We start from the raw sequence: 12020 nt of genomic DNA, 5'->3' as shown, positions 1-12020 counted from the left end.
CATAACGCATAACGCATAACGCATAACGCATAACGCATAACGCATAACGCATAACGCATAACGCATAACGCATAACGCATAACGCATAACGCATAACGCATAACGCATAACGCATAACGCATAACGCATAACGCATAACGCATAACGCATAACGCATAACGCATAACGCATAACGCATAACGCATAACGCATAACGCATAACGCATAACGCATAACGCATAACGCATAACGCATAACGCATAACGCATAACGCATAACGCATAACGCATAACGCACAACGCACAACGCACAACGCACAACGCACAACGCACAACGCACAACGCACAACGCACAACGCACAACGCACAACGCACAACGCACAACGCACAACGCATGACGCATAACGCAAAGCCGATAACGCATAACGCATAGCGCAAAACGCATAACGCATAACGCATAACGCACGACGCATAACCCATAACGTATGTCGCATAACGCATAACGCATAACGCATAACGCATTACGCATACCGCATAACGCATAACGCAAAAGTCATAACGCATAACGCATAACGCATAACGCGTAATGCACAACGCACAACGCACAACGCACAACGCATAACGCATAACGCATAACGCATAACGCATAACGCATAACGCATAACGCATAACGCATGACGCATAACGCAAAGCCGATAACGCATAACGCATAGCGCAAAACGCATAACGCATAACGCACAACGCATAACCCATAACGCATAACGCATTACGCATACCGCATAACGCATAACGCATAACGCATAACGCATAACGCATAACGCATAACGCATAACGCATAACGCATAACGCAAAACGCATAACGCATAACGTATAACGCATAACGCATAACGCATAACGCATAACGCATAACGCATAACGCATAACGCATAACGCATAACGCATAACGCATAACGCATAACGCAGAACGCATAACGCATAACGCATAACGCATAACGCATAACGCATGACGCATAACCCATAACCCATGACGCATAACGCATAACGCATAACCTATAACGCATTTCGCATAACGCATAACGCATACCGCATAACGCATAACGCATAACGCATAATGCATAACGCAAAACGCATAACGGATAACGCATAACCCATAACGCATAATCCATAACGGATAACGCATAACCCATAACGCATAACTCAAAGCCGATAACGTATAACGCATAACGCATAACGCATTACGCATTACGCATACCGCATAACGCATAACGCATAACGCATAACGCATAACGCATAACGCACAACGCACAACGCACAACGCACAACGCACAACGCACAACGCACAACGCACAACGCACAACGCACAACGCACAACGCACAACGCACAACGCACAACGCATGACGCATAACGCAAAGCCGATAACGCATAACGCATAGCGCAAAACGCATAACGCATAACGCATAACGCACGACGCATAACCCATAACGTATGTCGCATAACGCATAACGCATAACGCATTACGCATACCGCATAACGCATAACGCAAAAGTCATAACGCATAACGCATAACGCATAACGCGTAATGCACAACGCACAACGCACAACGCACAACGCATAACGCATAACGCATAACGCATAACGCATAACGCATAACGCATAACGCATAACGCATGACGCATAACGCAAAGCCGATAACGCATAACGCATAGCGCAAAACGCATAACGCATAACGCACAACGCATAACCCATAACGCATAACGCATTACGCATACCGCATAACGCATAACGCATAACGCATAACGCATAACGCATAACGCATAACGCATAACGCATAACGCATAACGCATAACGCAAAACGCATAACGCATAACGTATAACGCATAACGCATAACGCATAACGCATAACGCATAACGCATAACGCATAACGCATAACGCATAACGCATAACGCATAACGCATAACGCAGAACGCATAACGCATAACGCATAACGCATAACGCATAACGCATACCGCATACCGCATACCGCATAACGAAAAACGAAAAGGCATAACGCATAACGCATAACGCATAATCCATAACGGATAACGCATAACCCATAACGCATAACTCAAAGCCGATAACGCATAACGCATAACGCATAACGCATACCGCATACCGCATACCGCATAACGAAAAACGAAAAGGCATAACGCATAACGCATAACGCATAATCCATAACGGATAACGCATAACCCATAACGCATAACTCAAAGCCGATAACGCATAACGCATAACGCATAACACATAGCGCATATCGCATAACGCATAATGCATAACACATAACGCATAACGCATGACGCATAACGCATAGCGCAAAACGCATAACGCATAACGCATAACGCATAACGCATAACGCATAACGCATAACGCATAACGCATAACGCATAACGCATAACGCATAACGCATAACGCATAACGCATAACGCATAACGCATAACGCATAACGCATAACGCATAACGCATAACGCATAACGCATAACGCATAACGCATAACGCATAACGCATAACGCATAACGCATAACGCATAACGCATAACGCATAACGCATAACGCATAACGCATAACGCATAACGCATAACGCATAACGCACAACGCACAACGCACAACGCACAACGCACAACGCACAACGCACAACGCACAACGCACAACGCACAACGCACAACGCACAACGCACAACGCACAACGCACAACGCATGACGCATAACGCAAAGCCGATAACGCATAACGCATAGCGCAAAACGCATAACGCATAACGCATAACGCACGACGCATAACCCATAACGTATGTCGCATAACGCATAACGCATAACGCATTACGCATACCGCATAACGCATAACGCAAAAGTCATAACGCATAACGCATAACGCATAACGCGTAATGCACAACGCACAACGCACAACGCACAACGCATAACGCATAACGCATAACGCATAACGCATAACGCATAACGCATAACGCATAACGCATGACGCATAACGCAAAGCCGATAACGCATAACGCATAGCGCAAAACGCATAACGCATAACGCACAACGCATAACCCATAACGCATAACGCATTACGCATACCGCATAACGCATAACGCATAACGCATAACGCATAACGCATAACGCATAACGCATAACGCATAACGCATAACGCATAACGCAAAACGCATAACGCATAACGTATAACGCATAACGCATAACGCATAACGCATAACGCATAACGCATAACGCATAACGCATAACGCATAACGCATAACGCATAACGCAGAACGCATAACGCATAACGCATAACGCATAACGCATAACGCATGACGCATAACCCATAACCCATGACGCATAACGCATAACGCATAACCTATAACGCATTTCGCATAACGCATAACGCATACCGCATAACGCATAACGCATAACGCATAATGCATAACGCAAAACGCATAACGGATAACGCATAACCCATAACGCATAATCCATAACGGATAACGCATAACCCATAACGCATAACTCAAAGCCGATAACGTATAACGCATAACGCATAACGCATTACGCATTACGCATACCGCATAACGCATAACGCATAATCCATAACGGATAACGCATAACCCATAACGCATAACTCAAAGCCGATAACGCATAACGCATAACGCATAACGCATACCGCATACCGCATACCGCATAACGAAAAACGAAAAGGCATAACGCATAACGCATAACGCATAATCCATAACGGATAACGCATAACCCATAACGCATAACTCAAAGCCGATAACGCATAACGCATAACGCATAACACATAGCGCATATCGCATAACGCATAACGCATAATGCATAACACATAACGCATAACGCATGACGCATAACGCATAGCGCAAAACGCATAACGCATAACGCATAACGCATAACGCATAACGCATAACGCATAACGCATAACGCATAACGCATAACGCATAACGCATAACGCATAACGCATAACGCATAACGCATAACGCATAACGCATAACGCATAACGCATAACGCATAACGCATAACGCATAACGCATAACGCATAACGCATAACGCATAACGCATAACGCATAACGCATAACGCATAACGCATAACGCATAACGCATAACGCATAACGCATAACGCATAACGCATAACGCACAACGCACAACGCACAACGCACAACGCACAACGCACAACGCACAACGCACAACGCACAACGCACAACGCACAACGCACAACGCACAACGCACAACGCATGACGCATAACGCAAAGCCGATAACGCATAACGCATAGCGCAAAACGCATAACGCATAACGCATAACGCACGACGCATAACCCATAACGTATGTCGCATAACGCATAACGCATAACGCATTACGCATACCGCATAACGCATAACGCAAAAGTCATAACGCATAACGCATAACGCATAACGCGTAATGCACAACGCACAACGCACAACGCACAACGCATAACGCATAACGCATAACGCATAACGCATAACGCATAACGCATAACGCATAACGCATAACGCATGACGCATAACGCAAAGCCGATAACGCATAACGCATAGCGCAAAACGCATAACGCATAACGCACAACGCATAACCCATAACGCATAACGCATTACGCATACCGCATAACGCATAACGCATAACGCATAACGCATAACGCATAACGCATAACGCATAACGCATAACGCATAACGCATAACGCAAAACGCATAACGCATAACGTATAACGCATAACGCATAACGCATAACGCATAACGCATAACGCATAACGCATAACGCATAACGCATAACGCATAACGCATAACGCATAACGCAGAACGCATAACGCATAACGCATAACGCATAACGCATAACGCATGACGCATAACCCATAACCCATGACGCATAACGCATAACGCATAACCTATAACGCATTTCGCATAACGCATAACGCATACCGCATAACGCATAACGCATAACGCATAATGCATAACGCAAAACGCATAACGGATAACGCATAACCCATAACGCATAATCCATAACGGATAACGCATAACCCATAACGCATAACTCAAAGCCGATAACGTATAACGCATAACGCATAACGCATTACGCATTACGCATACCGCATAACGCATAACGCATAACGCATAACTCATAACGCACAACGCACAACGCACAACGCACAACGCACAACGCACAACGCACAACGCACAACGCACAACGCACAACGCATGACGCATAACGCAAAGCCGATAACGCATAACGCATAGCGCAAAACGCATAACGCATAACGCACGACGCATAACCCATAACGTATGTCGCATAACGCATAACGCATAACGCATTACGCATACCGCATAACGCATAACGCAAAAGTCATAACGCATAACGCATAACGCATAACGCATAATGCACAACGCACAACGCACAACGCACAACGCACAACGCATAACGCATAACGCATAACGCATAACGCATAACGCATAACGCATAACGCATAACGCATAACGCATAACGCAGAACGCATAACGCATAACGCACAACGCACAACGCACAACGCACAACGCACAACGCACAACGCACAACGCACAACGCACAACGCACAACGCACAACGCACAACGCACAACGCACAACGCATGACGCATAACGCAAAGCCGATAACGCATAACGCATAGCGCAAAACGCATAACGCATAACGCACGACGCATAACCCATAACGTATGTCGCATAACGCATAACGCATAACGCATAATGCACAACGCACAACGCACAACGCACAACGCACAACGCATAACGCATAACGCATAACGCATAACGCATAACGCATAACGCATAACGCATGACGCATAACGCAAAGCCGATAACGCATAACGCATAACGCATAACGCATAACGCATAACGCATAACGCATAACGCAAAAGTCATAACGCATAACGCATAACGCATAACGCATAATGCACAACGCACAACGCACAACGCACAACGCACAACGCATAACGCATAACGCATAACGCATAACGCATAACGCATAACGCATAACGCATAACGCATAACGCATAACGCATGACGCATAACGCAAAGCCGATAACGCATAACGCATAGCGCAAAACGCATAACGCATAACGCACAACGCATAACCCATAACGCATAACGCATTACGCATACCGCATAACGCATAACGCATAACGCATAACGCATAACGCATAACGCATAACGCATAACGCATAACGCATAACGCATAACGCATAACGCATAACGCATAACGCATAACGCATAACGCATAACGCATAACGCATAACGCATAACGCATAACGCATAACGCATAACGCATAACGCATAACGCATAACGCATAACGCATAACGCATAACGCATATCGCATAACGCATAACGCATAACGCATAACGCATAACGTATAACGCATAACGCATAACGCATAACGCATAACGCATAACGCATAACGCATAACGCATAACGCATAACGCATAACGCATAACGCATAACGCATAACGCATAACGCGTAACGCATGACGCATAACCCATAACCCATGACGCATAACGCATAACGCATAACCTATAACGCATTTCGCATAACGCATAACGCATAACGCATAACGCATAACGCATAACGCATAACGCATAACGCATAACGCATAACGCATAATGCATAACGCAAAACGCATAACGGATAACGCATAACCCATAACGCATAATCCATAACGGATAACGCATAACCCATAACGCATAACTCAAAGCCGATAACGCATAACGCATAATGCATAACACATAGCGCATATCGCATAACGCATAATGCATAACACATAACGCATAACGCACAACGCACAACGCACAACGCACAACGCACAACGCACAACGCACAACGCACAACGCACAACGCACAACGCACAACGCACAACGCATAATGCATAACGCATAACGCATAACGCATAACGCATGACGCATAACGCAAAGCCGATAACGCATAACGCATAGCGCAAAACGCATAACGCATGACGCACAACGCATAACCCATAACGTATTTCGCATAACGTATAACGCATGACGCATTACGCATACCGCATAACGCAAAAGTCATAACGCATAACGCATATCGCATGACGCATAACGCATAGCGCAAAACGCATAACGCATAACGCACAACGCATAACCCATAACGCATTTCGCATAACGCATAACGCACAACGCACAACGCACAACGCACAACGCACAACGCACAACGCACAACGCACAACGCACAACGCACAACGCACAACGCATAACGCATAACGCATAACGCATAACGCATAACGCATAACGCATAACGCATAACGCATAACGCATAACGCATAACGCATAACGCATAACGCATAACGCATAACGCATAACGCATAACGCATAACGCATAACGCATAACGCATAACGCATAACGCATAACGCATAACGCATGACGCATATCGCATAACGCATAACGCATAACGCATAACGCATAACGCATAACGCATAACGCATAACGCATAACGCATAACGCATAACGCATAACGCATAACGCATAACGCATAACGCATAACGCGTAACGCATGACGCATAAACCATAACCCATGACGCATAACGCATAACGCATAACCTATAACGCATTTCGCATAACGCATAACGCATAACGCATAACGCATAACGCATAACGCATAACGCATAACGCATAACGCATAACGCATAATGCATAACGCAAAACGCATAACGGATAACGCATAACCCATAACGCATAATCCATAACGGATAACGCATAACCCATAACGCATAACTCAAAGCCGATAACGCATAACGCATAACGCATAACACATAGCGCATATCGCATAACGCATAATGCATAACACATAACGTATAACGCACAACGCATAACGCATAACGCATAACGCATAACGCATAACGCAAAAGTCATAACGCATAACGCATATCGCATGACGCATAACGCATAGCGCAAAACGCATAACGCATAACGCACAACGCATAACCCATAACACATTTCGCATAACGCATAACGCATAACGCATAACGCATACCGCATACCGCATAACGCAAAACGAAAAGGCATAACGCATAATGCATAATCCATAACGGATAACGCATAACCCATAACGCATAACTCAAAGCCGATAACGCATAACGCATAACGCATAACACATAGCGCATATCTCATAACGCATAATGCATAACACATAACGCATAACGCATGACGCATAACGCATAGCGCAAAACGCATAACGCATAACGCATAACGCATAACGCATAACGCATAACGCATAACGCATAACGCATAACGCATAACGCATAACGCATAACGCATAACGCATAACGCATAACGCATAACGCATAACGCATAACGCATAACGCATAACGCATAACGCATAACGCATAACGCATAACGCATAACGCATAACGCATAACGCATAACGCATAACGCATAACGCATAACGCAGAACGCATAACGCATAACGCACAACGCACAACGCACAACGCACAACGCACAACGCACAACGCACAACGCACAACGCACAACGCACAACGCACAACGCACAACGCACAACGCACAACGCATGACGCATAACGCAAAGCCGATAACGCATAACGCATAGCGCAAAACGCATAACGCATAACGCACGACGCATAACCCATAACGTATGTCGCATAACGCATAACGCATAACGCATAATGCACAACGCACAACGCACAACGCACAACGCACAACGCATAACGCATAACGCATAACGCATAACGCATAACGCATAACGCATAACGCATAACGCATAACGCATAACGCATAACGCATAACGCATAACGCATAACGCATAACGCATAACGCATAACGCATAACGCATAACGCATAACGCATAACGCATAACGCATAACGCATAACGCATAACGCATAACGCATAACGCATAACGCATAACGCATAACGCATAACGCATAACGCATAACGCGTAACGCATGACGCATAACCCATAACCCATGACGCATAACGCATAACGCATAACCTATAACGCATTTCGCATAACGCATAACGCATAACGCATAACGCATAACGCATAACGCATAACGCATAACGCATAACGCATAACGCATAACGCATAATGCATAACGCAAAACGCATAACGGATAACGCATAACCCATAACGCATAATCCATAACGGATAACGCATAACCCATAACGCATAACTCAAAGCCGATAACGCATAACGCATAACGCATAACACATAGCGCATATCGCATAACGCATAATGCATAACACATAACGCATAACGCACAACGCACAACGCACAACGCACAACGCACAACGCACAACGCACAACGCACAACGCACAACGCACAACGCACAACGCACAACGCACAACGCACAACGCACAACGCACAACGCACAACGCACAACGCACAACGCACAACGCACAACGCACAACGCACGACGCACAACGCACAACGCACAACGCACAACGCACAACGCACAACGCACAACGCACAACGCATAATGCATAACGCATAACGCATAACGCATAACGCATAACGCATGACGCATAACGCAAAGCCGATAACGCATAACGCATAGCGCAAAACGCATAACGCATGACGCACAACGCATAACCCATAACGTATTTCGCATAACGTATAACGCATGACGCATTACGCATACCGCATAACGCAAAAGTCATAACGCATAACGCATATCGCATGACGCATAACGCATAGCGCAAAACGCATAACGCATAACGCATAACGCATAACGCACAACGCATAACCCATAACACATTTCGCATAACGCATAACGCATAACGCATAACGCATACCGCATACCGCATAACGCAAAACGAAAAGGCATAACGCATAATGCATAATCCATAACGGATAACGCATAACCCATAACGCATAACTCAAAGCCGATAACGCATAACGCATAACGCATAACACATAGCGCATATCGCATAACGCATAATGCATAACACATAACGCATAACGCATGACGCATAACGCATAGCGCAAAACGCATAACGCATAACGCATAACGCATAACGCATAACGCATAACGCATAACGCATAACGCATAACGCATAACGCATAACGCATAACGCATAACGCATAACGCATAACGCATAACGCATAACGCATAACGCATAACGCATAACGCATAACGCATAACGCATAACGCATAACGCATAACGCATAACGCAGAACGCATAACGCATAACGCACAACGCACAACGCACAACGCACAACGCACAACGCACAACGCACAACGCACAACGCACAACGCACAACGCACAACGCACAACGCACAACGCACAACGCACAACGCATGACGCATAACGCAAAGCCGATAACGCATAACGCATAGCGCAAAACGCATAACGCATAACGCACGACGCATAACCCATAACGTATGTCGCATAACGCATAACGCATAACGCATAATGCACAACGCACAACGCACAACGCACAACGCACAACGCATAACGCATAACGCATAACGCATAACGCATAACGCATAACGCATAACGCATGACGCATAACGCAAAGCCGATAACGCATAACGCATAACGCATAACGCATAACGCATAACGCATAACGCATAACGCATAACGCATAACGCATAACGCATAACGCATAACGCATAACGCATAACGCATAACGCATAACGCATAACGCATAACGCATAACGCATAACGCATGACGCATAACGCAAAGCCGATAACGCATAACGCATAGCGCAAAACGCATAACGCATAACGCACAACGCATAACCCATAACGCATAACGCATTACGCATACCGCATAACGCATAACGCATAACGCATAACGCATAACGCATAACGCATAACGCATAACGCATAACGCATAACGCATAACGCATAACGCATAACGCATAACGCATAACGCATAACGCATAACGCATAACGCATAACGCATAACGCATAACGCATAACGCATAACGCATAACGCATAACGCATAACGCATAACGCATAACGCATAACGCATAACGCATAACGCATAACGCATAACGCATAACGCATAACGCATAACGCATAACGCATAACGCATAACGCATAACGCATAACGCATAACGCATAACGCATAACGCATAACGCATAACGCATAACGCATAACGCATAACGCATAACGCATAACGCATAACGCATAACGCATAACGCATAACGCATAACGCATAACGCATAACGCATAACGCATAACGCATAACGCATAACGCATAACGCATAACGCATAACGCATAACGCATAACGCATAACGCATAACGCATAACGCATAACGCATAACGCATAACGCATAACGCATAACGCATGACGCATAACCCATAACCCATGACGCATAACGCATAACGCATAACCTATAACGCATTTCGCATAACGCATAACGCATAACGCATAACGCATAACGCATAACGCATAACGCATAACGCATAACGCATAACGCATAACGCATAATGCATAACGCAAAACGCATAACGGATAACGCATAACCCATAACGCATAATCCATAACGGATAACGCATAACCTATAACGCATAACTCAAAGCCGATAACGCATAACGCATAACGCATAACACATAGCGCATATCACATAACGCATAATGCATAACACATAACGCATAACGCATGACGCATAACGCATAGCGCAAAACGCATAACGCATAACGCACAACGCATAACCCATAACGCATTTCGCATAACGCATAACGTATAACGCATACCGCATAACGCATAACGCATAACGCATAACGCATAATGCATAACGCAAACCGCATAACGGATAACGCATAACCCATAACGCATAATCCATAACGGATAACGCATAACCCATAACGCATAACTCAAAGCCGATAACGCATAACGCATAACGCATAACACATAGCGCATATCGCATAACGCATAATGCATAACACATAACGCATAACGCATGACGCATAACGCATAGCGCAAAACGCATAACGCATAACGCACAACGCATAACCCATAACGCATTTCGCATAACGCATAAC

This window comes from Lasioglossum baleicum, unplaced genomic scaffold (genome assembly GCF_051020765.1).
Source record: "Lasioglossum baleicum unplaced genomic scaffold, iyLasBale1 scaffold0035, whole genome shotgun sequence".
Classification (NCBI taxonomy): Eukaryota; Metazoa; Arthropoda; class Insecta; order Hymenoptera; family Halictidae; genus Lasioglossum; species Lasioglossum baleicum.
This window is presented reverse-complemented; position numbering follows the sequence as displayed.